At 37.5% G+C, this 18738-nt stretch overlaps 1 pseudogene; it reads right to left on the reverse strand.

Moving 5' to 3' along the window:
* Positions 1 to 17165: 17165 nt before the first annotated feature.
* LOC133099208 (microtubule-associated proteins 1A/1B light chain 3B-like) lies at positions 17166 to 17543 on the reverse strand (annotated as a pseudogene).
* Between the last annotated feature and the right edge of the window lie 1195 nt (positions 17544 to 18738).

The following is an 18738-nucleotide window of genomic DNA, read 5'->3' on the forward strand; positions in this document are numbered from 1 at the left end:
GTTTTCTAAATCTGTTTTGTAAATAAGTTCATTTATATCATTTTTAAAAATTAAATTCCACATATAAGTGATATCACATGATATTTGTGTTTCTCTGTCTGACTTACTTCACTTAGTATGATAATCTCTAAAAGTCCATCCATGTTGCTGCAAATGGCGTTAACACACACACTACTATATAGTGTTGACTACTATATATAAAATAACCAACAAGGGCCAACTGTATAGCACAGGGAACTCTATTCAATATTCTGTAATAACCTATATGGGAAGAGAATCTGAAAAAGAATGAATATATGTATAAGCATAATGGAATCACTTTGCTGTACACCTGAAACTAACAAAACATTGTAAATCAACTATACTCCAATAAAATTTTTAAAAAAAGAATAAATGAAAAAATGAATGAAGGAATAAATGGATCTGAAAAGTTTTGAGTCTTTGAATTCCTCATATGAATACGGATAGAGTCTTTTCTTGAGCAGATATGAGCCAATTTTTTCAGGTGCCATGAAATGAGATAATACAGGAAAGTTTCTGGCACACAGCATGTGGTCCACAAAGGCCAGCTCTCTTCCCAGTACATACTCTGGTGATGGTTTGGATGAATTCTGAAGAGAGTAAGATCTTGAAAGATATGGGGGAGGATAGGCCTTGAGTGCTGGAAGGGCAGAGAGGGCTGTTTTAAAGGATGAGGGAAGGTACCGAAACCACACTTTTTCAAACCCACAGTTTTCCTTACTCTGGGCCTGAAGCACTACCTGAATTGCCAATATTCCCTCCTACTCAGGGATCCTGACTCAGTAACCTACCTTTGTTAAAATTCCACTCAGTGATGCCAGGATTTCTTGAGTAATAATAATGTTTAAATTTCTATTTGTGACCTTATGTCACATACAAAAATTAACTCAAAATGAATCAAAGACCTAAATGTAAGACCTAAAACTACAAAACTCTTAGAAAGGAACAGGGGCAAAACTTCATTACGTTGGACTTGGCAGTGATTCCTTGGATATGACCTCAAAAGCACTGGCAATAAAACAACAAAAAATAAATTGGACTACATCAAAATTTCTATCTGTGGCTGGTCTAAATGCCACCAAAATTTCCTCTTTCTTACGTGAGACTGACTAACAGCTAGGGTTTGTGCCTTGTAAGGATGGGTGGATTCACTTACACATTTTGTCCTGTGTTAACTACACAGTGGAAAAGTACATCTGAACAGCACTTGTTCCCACAAGTCTTAGAGTTGACTGAAATTATTCCCTCTCAGCACTGCAAGGTTGTGGTATCACTGTATTTTCTGTTTTTGGTTGTTTTGGGGGTGTTTGTTAGGTTTTGGTTTCTGGCAACAGTAACCCATTTTGGCTAATTTAAACAAAGAGGTTGCTTAATGAAAGTGTCTGAGTTGATTCACAGAACCAAAGGAACATTTGAGGAGCCACCATGGGAAGGGTTTGGAAACAAGAGAGCTCTTGGGAAATCAAGTAGCAAGAGTTAACATCAGTCTCATCAGATAACACTGTGGACCAGTCAGCTCCAGTCATCTTTTCAAGTCCTTTGTCTTAAGCTCAAGGTCATATTGGCCAAGCTTGAATCATTAACCCCTATTCTTCCCTTCAAGAAAGAAATAATATCTTTATTTAGGACCACCAAAACTGAATGGAGTTCAAGAGCCCATCTTATCAAAGGAAATATGGTGCTCTTTCCAGAAAAAGGGAGCTTGCTATGCAGCAAACACACAAACATGACAAACAAATAAACCAACCAACCCAAGTCCACATACTGTGAATTTGCAATTATCACCCGTTCATGGGGGGAAACTGAGATCCAAGAATTAGATCCAAAGGGAATGTAAGGAGAGGTAAAGCTGCCATTGAAGTCACTCTTTCTCTCCCTGAATTGTACTCCTATGTCAGTCTCCTTAAGGCGTACTGCAACACTTGAGGCTGTTGGAGTTTAAAAAGAAAAACTTGTTTTTCATTACAGAGCAGTCATTTAGCCTTTAATTATGTTTGACTGTCCTGTTTCCAGTTTATGGCCATATTTGTCAAACAGAAATGATGAGTTCCAAGTGTATCAATAATTGTGATCCTATCCTGTCATCTGTGCTGATGAACAGAACCACACCAATAGCTCACACGCTCACAGTATATTTTCACATATGCTTTCTCAGTCAGTTCTCATCAACAATCTGGGAAGAGAGAGATTTATCATTCCCATTTTACAGATGAAATGAGGCTCAAATTGGCCATATCTTCAACCAAAATCACAGAACAAGTCAAGTAAATGATAAGGCCTGGTCTTCTGCTTCTGCACTGTAATAGGAAGCACTTGTTCAAGTCGGGATCATATTTTCTACTGCTTTATTATTACTTTTAAAAATTTCTGATAACATGTCGCACAATGTTGGATATAAAGAAGTTATTCTGAATAAATGCAGAGGGCAGAACAGTCTTTCTCCTCTCCCAGTGTTTGTTTTTTTCCCTTTCTCATTCACCTTTTTCTTCATTCCTCTTATACCTTGCTCTGCTTTTAGTCAGTTTCTCTCTCATCTCTAATTTATTTTACATTCACTCATGTCCTTTAAGTACTGGAGGGCATAATGATATCTCTATTTGCATAGCACCTTGTTATTGATGAAGAAATTTACCTATATCAGCTTATCTGATTCCTCTGATTCTCTTAATTCTGCGAAGTAGTTATCATTATTCTCAGTTTGCAGACTAGGCAAACAGACACTCAGAGAGCTTAAGTTTCTACTTTAACTTCGTATAGCTGGTGAGACCTGGAACCAGTTGTGTAACTGAGATCTGAATCCAGATGTTTTTAAACTCCACACTCCGTTCCCATTGCTCACACTGTCTCCCACCAGCTCATCAAAATGCAAGACAGGACATACCAGAGACTGAAGTCTTTGCAGACTCATTCACCTGTCCCCCAGGTGTCTGCTAGTCAGGATAATTTCTCATTGGGAAATTATTAGATTGTATACACGTGATAATGAATGGAAGACAAATGTTTCATGCCCACAAACAATAATATTGCCTAAATATTTCCTAAATATATTTATTTAGTCTAATTTTATCATGCAACAGTTCTTTGTGCTTTGTGCAGCCTAATATTTTTATTGCACTTGATTTGATTCAGATTTGCTTTGCTGAGGACTTACTGCAAATGGAACAAATGACACTTGGAACAGTCGAACAGTGGACAGATATCCACTTAGTGACGTTATAGAAAGTAGTCATGTTTCATGAGTGGAGCTGGGTTTGATTATCCCAAAGGTTCCTTCCACAAGCTTTACTGAGGTTGTCTTGGGCCAGGTGCATACAGATTAGGAAAAAGATATGTTGTAGATAGTAAAAAAGGTATTTTTTAAAAAATGATTTAATTTGGTTACTGGTAATCTATACGGAGCATATAGATTCTATATCAGCATTCTATATCAGCATAAAGAATACGAGTTTTGGAGTGAAATAGACATTACTTTAGTGGCCCTGGGGAAGCATTTAATCTCTATGAGCCTTAATTTCTCAACTGCAAGTTGGGAATGATACTAATATCCCTTTCAGAATAATTGTGTAGTTAGAGATAATTCCTACAAAGGTCTGCTACCTGGAATATGTTAGGCATATATATTGGTATATAACAAACACAAAATGGTAAGTAGTTAAACTACAGAAACCATACTGTTTTCACACCTAGATATTCTTAAGCATTAACTCTTTCACAAAACTTTCCTTTCATGAAACCAAATTCTTCTTTATTTCTTTCTGGGTACACACTTAGACAGAGCTGGCTTCATGAGTGTGCAGCCTGTGAAGTTGCATCAGACACCGTGCTCAGAGGGCCCTGTGCTCAGTTAACCCTCTGCTGTCACTGTCTTAAAAATTCTTAATAATTTTATTTTTGATCTTGTGTTTTGTAAGTCAAGTCCAATGGGAAAATAGAGCATGTGTACAAGAAGGGGAACTACACATAATATGCATGTCTCCTCTTCTCTGCTGTCCCATTTGCATACGGTTTTTGCAATGTCTCATGAGCACAGAATTCTGGTGTTGGAGTTTAAAAAGTGTGGAAACTTTTTAAACCATGTGTGGAAGTGCAGTGAGACTCAAGGTGAGTGCAAGGCCAATATGTTACATGTATGAATAAAGAAGTCACTGACCACCTTGAGAGACCCTTTGAACCTGAGGTTGCTTTGAAAACAGAAGCCAACGATGGTCTAAGAAACACAAACAACAAAGAAACACTATCATATCCTTTCTTACTTCCTTATGTTAGCCAACCACTTACTCTGAAAAAGATGACATATAGAGAAAAAGGGAAAGATGGGGTAACCCATAGTTCCTTTTCCTTGCAGTTCTTCCTTACTCATCAGAAAGCTGAAGGTAGAGAGTGTTGGCAGAATGTGCCAAGAAGTGAAATAAAAAGAGCTGAATTCATTTTGTGCACTGTTTCCACTGTTCTGGTAAGAACAAAATATGCATATGTGCACATGTGTGCAAGCTACCAAAAACAAATTGTGAATTTCAGTGATTCCACATATGGATTAAATACTCATACTTGCATATAAAGCTGGCATTGTGCAATACAAAGATGAATGGCAAAATTCATGCTAATAATCTAAAATTTTTATTCTTTCCTTAGAAAGACACTCAATATCAAATTAAAAAACACTATGACAAATTGAGAGAGAGAGAGACCACAGAAGAAAAGTAAAAGCTTTACATTTTGGTATCTTTAACAGCACTTTTTCCCTGCTTTTTCAAAAAGGATCCCCATTTTTCATTTTGAATACGGCCCTGTTAATTATATAATCTGTTCTGTGGCTAGACTCCATTTCTCAATCTCGATTGTAATTGGGTATAGCTATGAGACTGAGTTCCTGCCAATAGAACATGGGAGAAAGGGATGTGTGCTGCTTCCAAGTTAACGAAACTGTTAATGCACACATGAAACCCTTCCTTTTCCACTAATGGCATATCAAAGTCCTAGGTGACCTAGGAAACAGGAAAGCACACATGCAAGATGACAAAGTTTCTATGTGCTTGGATTCCTAAATGGCTGTGTGGTAACAAGTCCTCCAACTGATATGGACACATTTTGGACAGTATACAGAGTATACATGAAAAATAAACACACTAATTTGTGCTTTAGCCCATGTGCAATGGGTCTAGGTGTTGACTTATAAAAACCATCTTGCTTACAATGCTTTTACCGCTCTCTAAACTCTTACACCATTTTTTTGCCCCTACCATAAAGTTGATAAATACTGCATAAAATCTTCTATTGTTATTTGATTTTTATATTTCTCTTCTCCCCAGTTAAAGTAGCTTAGGACTAGACTATCTCTGATGCTCTAACTACATCTTTTTGGCACTCACCATTCCTGTTCCTCCCAATCCAATATCCTGCTGCTCTTCTATATTGATGACATCAAGTTAATGTGACTTGATGAGTAGGAAGTGGCAAGCAGTACAAATCCCTCTGTAAGGCACCAGAGCGTGGAAGATAAAACTTACAACGTTTCAGGGGTTTGTGCATTGGTAAAGTAGTCTAGGGCAAGTCAGGACATTTCTTTTCAAGATAAAGTTATTGGTCCTGCACATTTAACCATTAGGGATAAATTACAGAAGTTTAGAGCATTTTTTTGATTTTAGAAACAGCATATACCATACTTGAAAATATTGTTCCAACTTATTTATAAAGTGACTCTTAGAAGGCTATCAGTTTTGAGTCAGACCCAGAGCAAGAGATGGCTTTACAACAAGGTAAGAGCAATTCTGTCTTTTGGACCATGAGACCTAGTAGATCCAATGGTGCTAAATTTATTTGTAATCAGGAGTAAGCAGTAAATGTACTTTTAAAACTAAAACAAACATACAAACAAAAATCAAAATCCCAAAACAAAACTTGGGCCTGGTTCATGAATAAGTTAGCTTAATATGTTAGTAAGAGCTAAAAAGAGAGTGTTCTGCCCCAATGCAGAGATGAAAGACAAGGTGAAGGGAAATTTTTCTAGTAGTCAGAGATCTGAAGAGGTAACTGGTCATTGACTTTCTGTGGAGGGTGGTCAGAGGTAAGGATAATGATATACATACTCCTGGGAAGTGGCAAACAGCTCAGCTGGTTGATCTGAAGCCTGGAAGGAGCAATTTTGGAAGATAAAAGTCAAGCAGGCCTGGGAAAGAAGGAAGTGGATGGACCTAGAGGAGTGGGCATAAGATGTGTGGACCTCTGTGTCTCATATAATACCCATCAGAGACTGTGGCAGGCATATGTTAAGATGGTCCCAATGATCTTTGTCTGTTGTTATCCATGCCCTGAGTAATCCCCTCCTCTTTATTGTGGGGTGACCTAGCTACTATAACTAGCCAACATATTGTAGCAAAGAAGATGCAACGTCACTTCTAGATTTTGTTACATAAGATAGTTACTCCCATCTTGCTGGCAGTTTCTCTTACCCCACCTCTCTCTGTCTCTCTATCATCTCTCTTGCTGACTTTGGTGAAACAAACCACCATAGTCAGGAGACCCATGAAGGCAGTCTCTAACCAACAGCCAGCAGGGAACTGAGGCCCTCAGTGTAACAGCTTGCAAAGAATTGAGCCCTGCCAACAACCCCTTGAGTTCAGAAGCAGATCCTTCCCCAGTTGAGACTTCAGATAAGATGGATTCTAGCCCCTGCAGAAACCTTGTTGCAGCTTTGTGAGATACTTGTAGCAGAGAACCCATAAAATCAGTGTCTGGATACCTAACCCACAAAAGCTGAAATAATAAACATGTTTTTTTGTTTGTTTGTTTTTACCTTGTTAGTCAGGTTTATTCCCAAGTATGTTCTTGTTTTTGATGCAATTTTATTTTTTATTTCATTTTTTTAATGGTGGATTTTCTTTAAATTAATTTTTATTGGAGTATAGTTGCTACATGTATTGTTTTAAATTGCTAAGTTTGGAGCTAATTTGTTATTCAACAGTCAATAACTAATACGGAGAGCATATATCACAGAAGAAGCATTGAAAAGCCAGGTGAGTAGATGACTCATCCAGGTAATACCAGTCGTTTCTGTCCTCAACCACCTAGAATTGCACAATAGGTCAATGACAGGGTAGGGTGGCACAGATGGAGAATATGCAGGAGCTCCACAGCATGGGCTCCCTCTCGCCATAGCTGACCTTGATTCTCCTGGTGCTGAATGTGTGACCTGTCACAACAGAGGCGACGCTGACCCATCAGTATGGTATTGTCCCTAAAAGAGAACAAATAGCTACTTGGGCCATCTGAGCTTAGAGGCTGAATTACAAGCCCATGCCTTGCAGCCAAGGTTTTTAAGTCAAAGTCTATGAGCAATTTCTACAAAACTCAACTGATAGCAAGGCTAATTATTAAGTATGCCTCCTACTTATATTCATCCTTTGTTCTCTGTAACTTTGCTGTTAAAATGTTTTGGCCTCTTCACCTTTGCTGACAGATTGGCCCCATAATTGGAATCACTTTCCTAAAGGCATCACAGAATTGAAATTCCCCCAATTTAATTAAGCAACTATGAAAACCCAGTAGCTCTAATTAAGGAGGAATACAAATATAATTATTTGGAAGGAAAGAACCTAGGAGAATGGATAGAATGTGTTTTTGTCATATTAATGCAGACCTCTCTGGAATGCTGTGCTATTGATTTATTCTGCTCGGTAAAGAGAAATACTTTTTTTTTTTGTGACCATTTTATTAAGCAAAACCTTTTTGAATCTGTCTAGGTGTGCAGGTATTATTTCTGATACCAAGGCTGAAGAATTTAACTTTCAAATCCTCATGTTAGAGGCCAAAGGCTATCTATGTAATTCTAGAGCTGAAAATAGATACTAGGACTCTCGTTCTTCACTGTATCCATCAGTCACATTGCTTTCACCCTATATTTATTCACCATGAATTCCCATTGACCTAGGCACTGTACAAAACACACATCAAAATGGGACCCTGCTCTCAAGGACCTCTTGGCAGCAGGCAGAATCTATATCAAATGAATTGCAGACGTGATTTTCCATATCATCTAGGCCCTCGGGCTGGGTTCCTCATTTTTACTTTTTTGTGTTTAAAGAGGAAAATAGCAACTTCAAATCCTTTTAGGAATAGAATATTAAAAATTATTTTTAGAAAGCTAACATTAATAGTGAGCCTGGAAAAAAGCCAGTTCACCACTTTTTCTTTCAGTAACGATTAATACCTATTATTCACAAAACACTATGTCAGAGATAAATAAAATGTGAACTCTTCCCTCAAGAAAATTTTAGGCAAGTCAACAACCTGGTACAATAAAAGACAAGATAATGTTAGCTCTGTAACAGAATCCCTATCTGGAAGCTCTGGAAACAGAGAAATGGCAGATGAATTAGAGACCCATAGAACATGACCTAGATAGTTGTGCCCATGTTTTCACTGCTGGTGATGCAATTTATTATCATTTTTTTTCTTTGCCTCTCCTAACATTTTGGAAAAAAAATGCCTATCAAACAGAATCATTTACAAGTGATTAATGAATGCAGTGTCATTGTCTGGCAATCAGAAGTACAGTTAAGAAAGCTTGTTTGTAGGATGGGGAAATATTTGAAAGCCAGAGAGAAGTGGAGAGTGGAACAATGGAAGACACTGAAGTCATGAGAGAAAGAGAGAGAAAGAGAATTAAGGAGACAAGTCCCCTGGGGAAATGAGAGGAATTTTAGACAATGATTGGGGGTGGGGTGTAAAGACCTCTGACCGTTTTTCTCTGGGGAAAGATGAGAAGACAGTGCAAAGAGGGGAATGTGCTGTCAGGGTGAGGGTAGGGAGGCAGGAAGGGTGAAAGTAAGGAGGGGCGTTTCTGCCAGGGGAGGGAAAGGAGGCTGAAGTGTTTAGAGGTGTGTGGCCACAATCTTCTCAGGCAGGAGGCACATCTATTTGAAGAAATGAAGGAGGGAGGGTGTAAGCTAGGGATTCAAACCAGGTGGAAAAGGTCCAGGAAAGCTGTTGAGAGCACTTGGTACAAGGGCATTTAGGGTAAAGAAAAGGGATCAGTGGACTCCATAAGAATCCAGCAGGGATGGGATATTGTTATTCTGGAGACAGTCAACTGAGTACTTTGATTTTTTTGCTGACAGCCCTGAGCATTCTGGGAATAGGACTGGAAGATCAGCTGACTGGGGGGCTTGGGGAAGCAGTGGTTGCTGAATGCATAGGGCATAAGAGCATTTAGGGTGTATGCAGATAATCATGGGTCTTGGGGCCCAAGCAAGTTCTTGAGAGGTGCAGTGTAAGGAAGAGAGTTGATCAGTTGGGATGACAGGAAGTGACAAGGAATAGGAATTCACCGTGGTGGCAAAGGTTGGGTTCAGTGAGTAGAAGTAGGAGAACAGGAGGCTGGGGGTATTTCCAGCAGGCATTTCCTGTCTGATAGGGCAATGTGTGGGTGGCCAGTGGGAAGTAGGGGGGTAGATCTCTGAAGTTCAGCAGAGAGAGACTAGGATGAGACTAGGATGAATTTGGAGGGTCATTTACAGGAATGATGAAGTTGCTCAGGGAGCTGGAAAGATAGAGAAAGAAATGGTTATCTTCTTTCTACTGCAGAGTGATCCGGCAGAAATATCTTAAGACCAGGCCTGCGACTTCAGATAAGGGCTCCCTTTCTTTCTTTCTTCCTCCTTTCCCTCCTTCCTTCCTTCCTCCCTCCCTCCCTTCCTTTTTCTTTCTTTCTTTGAAAACAGTTTATTTTAGCATAGCTTTCAATTTTCAGAAAAGTTGGAAACATAGTACAGAGTTCCCATATACCTTAACATGAAATTTCCCTTAATATCTTACAGTAGCACGATAAGTTTGTCACAATTAATGAACCAATCTTGATGTATTATTATTAGCGAAAGACCATACTTTACTCAGATTTCCTTAGTTTGTATCTTGTGTCATTTTTTCTCTTCCAGGATTCTATGTAGGACACCACATTACATTTACTTATTCTGTCTCCTTAAGCTCCTCTTGACTGTGACACTTTCTCTGACTTTTCTTGTTTTTAGTGATCGTGACAGTTTTGAGGCACTACTGGTCAGGTATTTTGTAAAACGTCCCTCTATTTGGAGTTGTCTAATGTTTTTTCATGATTAGAGAGGGGGTAATGGGTTTTTGCAAGGAAGACCACACAAGTAAAGTGCCATTCTCATGACTTCATATCAAGGGTACATGCTACCCATATGACATCTCTGTCAGTGTTGACTTGATCACCTACCTCAGGTGGTGTCTGCCAGGTTTCTATTCTGTAAAGTTCTTCTTTCCTTACTTTTTCCTTCCTGAGCTCTTTGGAATGAAGTCTCTATGGGTAGCTCCGCTCACTGGGAATTATGCTCTACCTTTCTGAGGGTGGAGCATCTGTATAAGTTATTTGGAATTCTTCTGCGCAAATAATCTGTCTACTATTTATATTATTCACCAATTCTTTTGAATTTGGATTTTTTTTTTTTTTTTTTTTTTGAGGAGGAGCACACTGGTGAATCTGGCTTTAAGGTAGACCCAAAGTAAGAGCAGAGATTGCCCAAGGGACTTGCCCCATCCAAATAGCACTAGATTCTTCCTCCTTCCCTGTCCAGTTCTTACATTATGAGATTTCTTTATCTGTTTTGCCATATTTTTGCTATGAGAGTAAGGTGAAATAAATAGAAATTGAAAAATCACTAAAATATACAACATTAAATATATATAAATAAATATTTTAAAAATGCTGATCTGAGAACCAGAAAATTCAGAGACATAAAATATTGATAGATCACAGTAAAAACATTCTGAAAATTTTCAGCTCCTCCTTCATTTGAACCATGTCCTTTGCTATCAATTTCCCCAAACATCTCCCTAACATCAGACTCTCATGAGGGTAGGGAAGTGTCATTCATTCAATCAAGCAACAAATATTGATTGAGTGCCTACTATATGGCAGGAACCAGTCAAGTGGCTAGTGATCCAGTGATGAACAAGACACGGAGGGTTGATGGAGTTTCCATTTCAGTGTTTGCTGGTGGTGTTGAGTGGGGGAAGCAGTCAACAACTAAAGAAACAAATGGATGGGATAATACAGATTGCTAATTATCACTATGGCCTGTATATTAATGTCTTCCCTAACATAATGTCTAGCATGTAGTAGGTACTCAATAAATATCTGCTGACCAAAACGTATAAATACATATCTGTTTCTGACTTACTTCACTCTTTATGACAGTCTCTAGGTCCGTCCATATCTCTGCAAATGACACAATTTTGTTCCTTTTTATTCCTGAGTAATATTCCATGGTATATATGTACCACATCTTCTTTATCCATTCCTCTGTTGATGAACATTTAGGTTGCTTCCATGTCCTGGCTATTGTAAATAGTGCTGCAATGAACATTGGGGTGCATGTATCTTTTGAAGTAAGTCAGAAAGAGAAAAGCAAATACCGTATATTAACGCATATATGTGGAATCTAGAAAAATGGTATAGATGATCTTACTTGCAAAGCAGAAATAGAGACACAGATGTAGAGAACAAACATATGGATACCAAGGGGGAGGGGGAGTGGGATGAATTAGGAGACTGGGATTGACATATATATATACTACTATGTATAAAATAGATAACTAATGAGAACCTACTGTATAACACAAGGGACTCTACTCAGTGCTCTGTGGTGACCTAAATGGGAAGGAAATCCAAAAAAGAGGGGATATATGTACACGTATGGCTGATTCACGTTACTATGCAGCAGAAATGGACACAGCAGTGTAAAGCAACTGTACTCCAATTAAAAAAAAAATAAAACAAAATGCAAAAAAAATACATATCTGGAAACTCATTTCCTCAGGGTTTAACACTCTTTTTCTCCAACTGGTAACTCAGTTGAACTAATGTATTTTTTCTCAAACACGTATTTCAACATAAGTTTGGTTAATGCTGAACCAGATGAAGACACTGAAATGGAACATTGATAAAGTCAATGGGAAGCTGTTTGGGGTTCAGAAACTTGGGGTCACATTTTAGCTTTCACTTACTATGGCACCTCTTCTCTTTGAATTTAAGGTCCATATTTCAAGCAAGTGAGGTAATACAGTGTTTAATAATAAGTAAAGGGAATTATAAACTTCCTTTAAGACAGCTAAGTCTGAATTGTTTGAACATCATTCAGGTCATTATTTAATCAAACACAAGCTTACCAAAGACTCAATTCAACTGCATCAACAACTTAGTCAGATGAATTATTTGCTTAAATGCTTGCTAAGTACGAGTGTAAAAATAAAACCTTAAGGGACCTCTTGAAGGGATAAGATATTTTATAAGGACTTAGGATTCTTGATAAAGAATGTAATTAAAAATAAATCTCCGTGGGCTCAAATAATAACTATTTTCTAAAACTTTAACTCAATATAATACTCTACAGGCTAAAGATCCCACTTCCTTTGCACCATAATTTGGCTCTTTGATTTTTATAAAAGCAATAATTGGCTATAAAGGATGATATGTAGTAGAATTTAATCTAGTACTTGCTTAATTAATAATTTAAAGATAATACAGCATGAGGATAAATGAAAAAATAATTCTAATTTTTGGAAAGATAACATCCTATTTGTTATCTTTATATAGATTAGTTTTACAACACTATGTTTCAGTACACTCTGAATTCTGATGGAGGAGGGAACAGCAAGAGTATGGCTCATGGAACTGGGAATCAGGTAACATCAGCTCTTCCAATAATAAGCTATGTTGCCTTAGGAGAATGAAAAAGTTAACTTCTCTGACTCTCTTCTCCAAAGCTATAAAATTTGAGGGTTGGAAAAGGTGATATACTTTCCTTCTAATATTGGATGATCTTTTTGATGCCTGATTTTAATGTTTTAATTGGGGAAATAGGCAAGAACCATTTCTTTGGTATACAAGTAAGAATTCATGATAAATTAAACACTATATGGTATTACTCATTGTGTGTCCTGTATCAATGGTACTTAAAATATTCTGACTTAATTTAAGATTTTTCCTTCTCAAATGATATGCCTGCAATTTGTCTTCTGGCTATTAAATACCGATTTCAGTTGAGATTTCTCATTTTTAAAATTCCTATGAATTAGTTATCATTCTCTTAATAAATTATTAGAAAGTAAAGTAATGGCTCAGAAATATAAAAACAAATCTAAAGTATCTATATAAATTCTCTAGTTCAGCATTTCCCTGAATTACACAGGATGAGATTTTTGCTGCAGGCTATGAAGGAAAAACTGATTTGGGAATTGCCATTCCACTGTGAAGAACTAGCACATTAGGCAAAATCCATGAAACAGTTATGTTCAGACATTGGACCAGTAAGAGGCTATGTAGGCTGTGACCACTGAGAAAAGGGAACACCTGAGGTGTGTCCTGTGATTACTTTGGCTTTCTGCCTAGAGGCAATTTACAGGCCATTGTGTAGGGAGGGAGAATTCAGGTAGAGCATTGTGTCTTCCTGACTTGTGAAATAAAAATTTACTGGATGGACTTAACAGAAGATTAGATTCTACTGAAGAAAAGATTGCTGAACCGGAAAGCATTGTAATAGAAAACCTACAAAATGCAGCATAGAGAGAAAAAGGAATGAAAAAATTGTAAGAGCACCTCAGTAACCTGGTGGACCATAGCAAAGAATTTAACTTTGCCAATATGTAATTGAAATCTAAGGAGAAGGGGAGCAGTAAAAATTTTAGAAAAAATAGTTAAAAATTTTCCATATTTGAAGAGAACTTTTACAGTATTTTATACACAAATCCATGAATTTCAATGAATTCCAAGCAGAGTATACTCCAGAAAACCAAACAAAGACAAATTATATAGAGGAGAAAAAAAGATTAAAATGTCCTCAGATTTCATCCAAAATCAGGGAAGCCAGAAAACAATAGAAAGACATATTAAAAATGATTAAAGAAAAAAAATTCAACCTAGAAACCTATATCCAGTGAAACTGTATTTCAAAAATGAAGGCAAAATGAAAACTTTTTCAGATAACCAAGCCTGAGAGAATCTATTGCTGGCAGATCTGCATTATAAAAAATATTAAAGGAAGTTCTTCAGACCAATGGAAAACAATACCAGATGGAAGCGTAGATCTATAGAAAAAAATAAAAAGAAGTAGAAATGGTACGTATTAGGGATTTTTCTTTTTATTTCTTTAAAAAATAATTCACTGTTTAATGCAAATATAATAATGTATCATAGGGTTTATGACAAAAGTAGAACTAAATTATATGTCAAGAATAACACAAAGAACAGGAGGGGGAAAAAATGAACATTTTTACATTATATGTGAAGTGGCAGAATATTTGATAAGTTTAGGGTGTAAACCTTAGAACTCCTGCTCAAAAAAAAAGGGGATGTATGGCTAATAAACTAATAGTACAGATGAAATGGAATTTAAAAATTCACTTAATCCAAAAGAAGACAGAAAATAGATAATAATAGATGCAATAACAGAAAACAAATAACAGTATTATAAATTGAAATCAACCATACTGATAATTACCTTAACTATATATTGTATAAACATAACATTTAAGGCAGAGATTATCAGACTGGATAAAAAAATACCCATCCAATTAAATATGAATCTGCAGATAAAAGTAAATTAATGAAAAGCAAACAGGAATCAAAAGAAAGTAGGAATAGCTATATTAGTATCAGGCCAAGTGTCCTCCAAAATAGGGACTATTACTTATGGTAATGAGGGAATTTTGCTAACGATTAAGAGGTTAAGTCATTATGAAGAACTAACAAATTTCAATAAAAGGAGATGTTGTAAGCATTTGGAAAAGGAAGCAATGGTTATTATTAGACTTATGGGTTCACCAAGAATAAATCATCCATGGTAGAATCATTTCCTTCTTTGGTGAGTTAGGTATATACAGTACATGCTTAAATTTCAACATGATGTTGGAGTCCCCTATGACAGTGGTCCCCAACCTTTTTTGGCAACAGGGACTAGTTTCGTGGAAGACAATTTTTCCACACACCGGGGTGGGGGGATGGTTTTGGGGTGATTCAAGTGCATTACATTTATTGTGCACTTTATTTCTATTATTATTACATTGTAATATATAATGAAATAGTTATACAACTCACCGTAATGCTGACAGGAGGCGAAGCTCAGGCGGTAATGCGAGCAATGGGGAGCAGTGAAGCAGATGAAGCTTCACTCGCTAGCCTGTTTCTCACCTCCTGCTGTGTGGCCCAGTGGTTGGAGACCCCTTTCTATGACATCTTTGAATAGGTGAATAGGGGAACAGTTGGAGGATGCTTCAGTATAAATAGAGTAATTCATAGGAAGTCCAAGGGCTAGATTCAGAGGGTCAATGTTTATTTGAATGGTGATATTTCTAGAGACATAGGACCCTTCATTCAACCTTGCGTGTGTGTGTGTGTGTGTGTTTGTGTGTGTGTAGTTTATGTTTGTTTTTTTTACGCTTTAAACAATGTCATGTTTTTTTAGACAAGTTCTTACATTTTTGGAAAACATTTTAAACAAGGACATGTGATTCAAATATGATATTTTATTTTATTTTATTTTTTTTTAAAAAATTTATTTATTTATTTATGGCTGCATTGGGTCTTCATTGTTACACGCGGGCTTTCTCTAGTTGCGGCGAGCGGGGGCTACTCTTTGTTGTGGTGCACGGACTTCTCATTGCGGTGGCTTCTCTTGTTGCGGAGCACGGTCTCTAGGTGCGCCGGCTTCAGTAGTTGTGGCACTCAGGCTCAGTAGTTGTGGCTCGTGGGCTCTAGAGTGCAGGCTCAGTAGCGGCGCACGGGCCTCATTGCTCTGCGGCATGTGGGATCTTCCTGGACCAGGGCTCAAACCCGTGTCCCCTGCGTTGGCAGGTGGATTTTTAATTACTGTGCCACCAGGGAGGTCCTTGATATTTTAAATAATGTCATGCTGACCAGAATTTTCTATGGTTCAAAGTTGAGAAGGGTAGTTAAAATATTTGATTCTTGAAATGTTATCCATAAGGAATTCAAGTGACTCTGAAATAATAGGTGGACATTTGAAAGAAATAAAAATAAATAGGTAAAGGTAAATTTATGCCACTGGTTTCACAATAAAAATAATTGTACTAGTGAAATATGATATAAAAGTGCTTAAGGATTTTAAGGTGATTCTAAATGAAATATAGATTAACCATTGGCATGCCTCGCCAAAATACCAACATTTATAATGGTTATAGTTTATTGAATATCTATTATATGCCAAGCATTATTAGGGACTTTGCATACATTTGCTTATAAATTTTATGTACATCATTAATTTTTAAGGTTAATTTTTGCCATTTTATAAATTGAAATTTTAAGCTCAGGGAGATGAAATAATTTGCTCACACAGCTAATAAGAGTAGGGACTAAGATGACTGATTCCAGATCCTTTTTTCCACAAGATTCTTACTCTTTTTCTCTTTCTGCCTCATTAGTGTGATTGTAGGGTTCATTAAGGTGGAAAAAATAACTAAAATAAAGGATGTAATAGGCACAGTTTAATCTAAACTGTTCTGAGTTCCATTTTGAGTTTTCCCTTTGATTGAGAACACCACAATTTAAGAGGAAAGCTGGAGTACTTCTAGAGTACAGGTAATCACATGGAGAAGAGATGTGAATTTATTTTATATGAGGAACGGTCCAAAGAAGTAAGAATTTTTGACCTGGAAAGCAGAGCCCACAGTAGCTCAACATTGGGAGGACTATTATTTGAAAAAGATGTTACATTTTTTCTCTGTGACTCTACAGAGTGTAACTAGGGCTAATAAATTAAAGAGTCATGAAGCCAGCCTGGCATAACATAAGTTAGAATTTTCCAACAGAGCTGTCAGCAAGTATACTGAAATCTCTGTGTGGTGGTGAGCTGACTGGCACTGGAGGTATTCAAGTAGACGGTAGTTGATCACTTAGTTGGAAATCAGTGTAGAATCACTGGTAGTCTCAGCAGACTTTTAAAACTCCTTTCAATTCTTGGAGTCTTTAATGTTATAGAAACTGCAATATATTTAAGGGGTGGTTGTTAGCACACATTTCTTTTTTTTTTTCAGTTGGTAGCATCCCTTTTTTATTCCTTGGTAAGGGTTTAAAAAATTCGAGAACAGACACATTTTTTTTTTTTTTAGTCTTACACAGGAAATTTCCTTCCAAAAGTCTCCTGATAGGCGTATACCATACACAGGAATCCATCTTCATCCTTCTCACTTTCATACACTTCACAAATCAGCGTGGACACACTCACCATGCTATGTCCATTCACTAACAGGAAGAAGGCTTGATTAGCGTGGAGCTGTAAGCGCCTTCTAATCATCTTGATGAACTCACTCATGTTGACATGATCAGGCACCAAGAACTTTGTTTTATCCAGGACCGGAAGCTGCTTCTCACCTTTGTATTGTTCTGTTATTACCGGGATTTTGGTAGGATGCTGCTCTCAGGTAAGTAGGCCATCTTCTACTCTTTGTTCGAAGGTTCGGCGCTGTTTGAAGGTTTTCTTCGACGGCATGGCGGGGCAGGCTGGGCGGGGGCGGCGAGGTGGAGGGTCCCGGAGGCTCCAGGCGGTGGCTGCAACAGCCAGCACACATTTCTTAAAAGGTAATTTTATTGAATACTTTCATTATGAAACCAGATTCAAATAGAAACAAGCAACAACACACCTACAAGTTAAAGCAGGCAAGTAGTCGTTGGTAAGGAGAGAACAAGATTTATGTACAGTTCCATCCACTGTTTTAAACATTTGCCAAACAATAATTATTTACTTTTGGACAAAGATCCCTGGTGTGTATTTTCGACATTCTTTAAGGGAGCTGACTACTAAATGTTTTCATCTCCATCTCCAGCCTGTCTTAAGTCTTGGCAAAGGAAGAAGCCAGGGGAACCTTTACTCTATAGAAGGTGAATGTTCTTGGCTGTGACAGCGGTAACTCTGCAGTTACGTGGGGCTCATTCTTTCCATCTCATACATTGAAAAGACCTCCCAGGAAGAACTGCCAAGACATCCGTGGTCCACGTGGCCTCCTCAAGCAACACTAGGATGCTTTGTGGACAGCGTGCTGGGCCTTCATGCAGCACTTGCAAAAGAGAAGGCATATTCTATCCTCCCCACCCTCATCCCTCCAAAAACTTCCATTGCCAGTTTTCTTTACTGATCTATACTTAATAATAAATAATGGCTATCTGAGTAAAAGTGTCTTGAAAGTCCCTTTTTGTATTTTATAACCTTGATACTCAAAGTGTGGTCTGTGCACCAGCATCAGCATCACCAGGAATTTGTTAGAAATGCAGGTTCTTGGGCCTCACGACAGACCTACTCAACCAGAATCCACATTTTAATAAAATTCCCAAGTGATTTATATACACATTAAAATTTGAGAAGCACTCTTTTAGACCACCTGCTCATGATCTTACACATTTTATAAGTGTGCTATATGGTTTAGTACTTTCTCATATTGTTCTAATTTCACTTTGTATCTCTTAGTTTGAGGACAATAAGATTTCTGGAACTATTGCCTAAAATCAAATCAAATCAAATCTTCAACTAATCCTTTACCCTCAACCCTCATAACCCAATTGCCCACCAATTGTATAACTTTAAATCCTTCCTTCTAATTGCCCCTCCACCTGCTACAGCAGACCTGGATAAGGCTCCATCATCTCTATCTGGACTGTAATTATTATATCCTCTCTGCTAGATTTTTTTC

This window comes from Eubalaena glacialis, chromosome 10, assembly GCF_028564815.1.
Source record: "Eubalaena glacialis isolate mEubGla1 chromosome 10, mEubGla1.1.hap2.+ XY, whole genome shotgun sequence".
NCBI classification, from domain to species: Eukaryota; Metazoa; Chordata; class Mammalia; order Artiodactyla; family Balaenidae; genus Eubalaena; species Eubalaena glacialis.